General features: G+C 43.4%; 1 long non-coding RNA gene across 1 annotated transcript; it reads right to left on the bottom strand.

The window, feature by feature from the left end:
- Positions 1–978: 978 nt before the first annotated feature.
- LOC128340607 (uncharacterized) lies at positions 979–3,144 on the bottom strand. Its single transcript, XR_008313828.1, has 2 exons — positions 3,052–3,144; positions 979–1,397 (listed from the first exon to the last, which is right to left on the bottom strand). It is a non-coding gene; the product is annotated as an uncharacterized LOC128340607 (long non-coding RNA).
- Positions 3,145–4,059: the final 915 nt, after the last annotated feature.

Below are 4,059 nucleotides of genomic sequence, written 5' to 3' on the forward strand. Positions count from 1 at the left end.
TTTTGCTTGCTTATGAGAATCACCTCAATATGTTCCTGAGGGCTATGCAACCCCCAGGGACATATTTTCAAGGGACACAGGGTGCTTCTAGGGGCAGTGCAAATCGTCATAATTCTGGTCCCTGGCTGTGCACCTGCTGCTGTGCAGTTAGGAGAGCTTTCTGCAGTGTGAATGCATCTTAGTTGAAATTTGCTTCCCCTACTACATGTGTGGGAAACATGTTTCCCATAATGCTGGGAAAAGTTGAAAGGAAGAGAAGAAGAGGACGACCAGCAGCAAGGTGGATGGACTCGATTATGGCAATGATGAATGCACCACTGAGAGACATTAAAGGCCAAGTTGAAGACAGATCATCCTGGAGAGAAACTATCTATGTGGTCATTAAGAGTCAACACTGACTTGATGGCAGTCAATCAATCAATCAATCAATCAATCACTGCATGTGTGGACATAACAGCAGTGGGAAAGGTTCCTGTAGTACAGACACATCTTTCTGATGCATCTACAGTGCCTTGCTCTGGATGTCAGCCACTCAATCCATGCATTGAAATGTGAATGTGTCCAGTTCATTGTTCTGCTTTAACTCTATATTCGTCCCCAAGACAGAGGTTGCTCAGCGATACATCTCTATGTATTGCTAGCAATGCTAGCAAGCAACTCAATAGCCTCAAGCAAAAAGTATGCCAAAGCTTCTATGATCTTAAAGAATGGATTCAGGAGAATTCCCTGCAAGTGCCTAAGGTTCAAGGCTGGCCAGAGAAGTTCTTGAAGTCAGCTGTCTACCAAAGCTCTTGGAAGTGTCTCTGTGTCAAGTACAATGGCTTTGTTTTTCCATTCCCAGAGATGATTAGCATATGCAGAGTGTCAGCTCTATTTCTGAGGGTGTCAGCTGGAGTTTCCTGGCCAACAGAATTCTAATGGAGGGATATGGCCGTGACAGATACACCGACAGTGACACAACAGTAGGCTGCTGGAAAATGCCTGTGAAAATGTGATTTATTTCCCCTGGTGGGTCTGGTATGCGTCTTCAGATGTCTGGAATACATGGTACATTATTATTATTATTCGTGTTTTAATAATCTCCTAGGAAACGGGATAAAGGAAGGGAGTGCATAACCATAATTGTCTAAAGACAAGTATGTTCAAATTACAAAGTATTGTGTTAATAGGGCACAAGCAGCTTCTAATTATAATAAAGCATAAACGCAAGGCTTGGGCTGTCAGGCCATTTTTTTGGCAATTGCAGAGTTCGTTGTGACTTCCTAAGAAAAAAGTTGCACTCTGTGGTCTGAGAGGCATGTCCTCATTTTACTTCCTGAAGAAATCTCATACATAAAAGTGAGATTCAGTGTGCCTCTTCCCTCCGCGTTTCCTTTATCCAGTTGAATACCATGCTTCTAGAAATGTAGATAACATAAAAAGAAATTGTTAAATTGTAAGTTTGTGCCAGATAAAAGTAATTTCTGGTTTCTAACTGAATTTCATGTTATTTGAATGAGGAATCCCCCCCCCGCCACACGCCTGGGACACAGTAACATAAATGACCACATCACTTCTTCCAGTTTCCTTTTCTATGTTTTGGATCACATTTAAAGGGTGGTGGGGACCTACCTAAGAAACCATTTCAGAAAAGCATTATCTTGTACAAGTAAAATAAAACAAAGCTTAACATAACAAACTCTCCCCCACTTGCACCGTTAAATGAATGTAACCTATTTCAAGGCTCATAAACCAGGAAACAAACCCATTCATTGACTGATCAATCCCACCCAACAAAACAAAACAAAACACCCTGTGATTACACTACTTGAAAAAACCATTTTAGTTTTTGCATGAATTTTTCAGAGGGAGGTTAGTTCACACACTTTTGAACTGTGTGGACACTGTGAAGATGCAAAAGGGGGTGTGGGGGTGGGGGATGTCTCTTCCTCTCCAGTTGAGTCAGCAAACCAAAATCTAGCTCTGAAATGTTGCTGTGGCAAGAAGAGGAAAGACTGTTAGGCTAAGCAAGTGGTGACCGACGATTTTTTGTAGAAGGAGGGGAATCCCTTCCCAAACACTGGAGAGCCATGTGGATGCTTCTCTGAGAAGTTTCATGCATGGACCAATATGATAGCACTTTCCTTCTTTGACTGCTTTGATATCATAGTTGAGAGGTTTCTTGACTGTCTGCAAGGAAACAGTGCAGGGATGATGATGGTGGTCAGGGGCGTAGCAAGGTTGGAATGGGCCCAGAGACGAGATTTTAAAATGGGCCCCCCCCACTCAAAGTCCAGGGCTTCTGCACACCCCAGGCCCCCAAGGATTTAAGTCTGATATTCCAAAATAAGTATGCTGCCTGGAAATACATTTCACTGAATACACACACGCACACGTCACAATATATAGTGATATACATTGAGTACTATACATTTGTATTACTTTTAATGCCTAGAACACACTAGAAAGATGAATTATTAAAATGGGCCCCTCGCTGCAGATTAGCAAAGGAGACTTTCAACCATGCAGGGTGAGCCTATGTTTGTTTTCTCAGAATTCTGAACAAATTCAGTCAAGTTCGATTCTAGGAGGTTTTTCACAGGAGGCTTTTAAAGCCCTTTAAGACACCTCTCCTCTGGAATGGAGGTGCTGCATTCACATGTTGGCCAGATTGACCCTGAAGTCCCTGCAAGTTATTGGGGAGCAGTTCACACACAAGAAAAATAAAATAAAATAAAAGCACCACACATGCTTCACAGTTCTCACTCAGACCTTCTGGGTTGCAAAACAACTTGAACATAAGTGCATTTATAAATGAATGAATGAATAAATAAAATTAATAAAATACTGTTTCTTCCAGAAGTTTTTGTAATTTTTTGCCATGAAACAAGCCACTTATAGGACTTTTTAGATAGTTTTTTTTAACCTAGCAAATTTTCCAAGCTGTTTAAAAATAAATATTCAGAGACTTCTCAGTCCCTCCCCCCCCCATATCAAAGCCCTATGGCAAGCAGATGCCTATATATCCCCGGGGGGGGGGGAGGTAACCACAAAAAGCAGTTCACACTCTACCTGGCAGCAAGGGGTCTTCTGCTGCAGAGACCAGTGGAGGCCTCTCTGGCTGCCTCCTCCTTCCTGGCTGGCTTGGGCCCTACTCGAGTTCAGGCTTCACAGAGGCCTACACGAGGCCTCCGTGGAAGCCCCGCCCACCCGCCAATCAGCTGAGAGGCGGAGAGAAAAGGAGCTCTTTGCAGCTTGTCTGCTGCTCCATTGCCGGCCAGGAGAACAAGCAGGAGAGACGGAGAAGAGGGCAAGTGGCTGAGAGGCTATGGGGCTGGGCAGGGGGCAATGGGGAGTCATGTGAGGTGCCTCTGGGGGGCCCCTCCAGGCAGTGGGGCCCCCAGACAACTGTCTCCCCTTGCCCGATCGTTGTTACGTGCCTGATGGTGGTGGTGATGTCAGTGGTGCAGCAGGATTGGAACTGTTTCTCCATATATTCTTCAGGTGGTGAGTGCATACTAAGCAGGGTAGTCATTAGACATTTCTGCACTTTAGGCTGACTTACAAATCTGAACCCTTTTGGTTTTTCTATTTTTGTCTGAATATGATTCAGTAATATGTTCTAAACAGGTAATTCTAAGAAAAACTAATGGAGCCTACTTCTGCTTCTTTCAACATCCCAAGTCACATGAAGGTTTAGAATGAAATCCATTTGATAGTATTTGAAAATGGACTTCTTTGTCCACTATGTTCCCCTCCCCACATACAATTTTGAATGGGAAGGGCTTATTGTGTGCAACGGCCATCTCGTTTCAAAATGTGGGCTTGTAATGAAAAGACCCCTGTTAGGATATCCTAGCTCCCCTTCCCATGTGTTGTGAATTTGGTTTGTATCGGCTTATAAACACATGAATTCTAAAGGGGTGGAGTTTTATAAGTTGAATGGCCACTATCTTCTTTCAGGATGGCAGATAGGATTAAAATGTCCCCCATCAGGATACAATAAGTCCCCTTCCCAAGTGTTGTTTGTACTAGAGTCAATCAAGAGTTCTAAAGGAGTCGTGCTCATACTTTTACCAC

Source organism: Hemicordylus capensis, chromosome 1 (assembly GCF_027244095.1).
Source record: "Hemicordylus capensis ecotype Gifberg chromosome 1, rHemCap1.1.pri, whole genome shotgun sequence".
NCBI lineage: Eukaryota > Metazoa > Chordata > Lepidosauria > Squamata > Cordylidae > Hemicordylus > Hemicordylus capensis.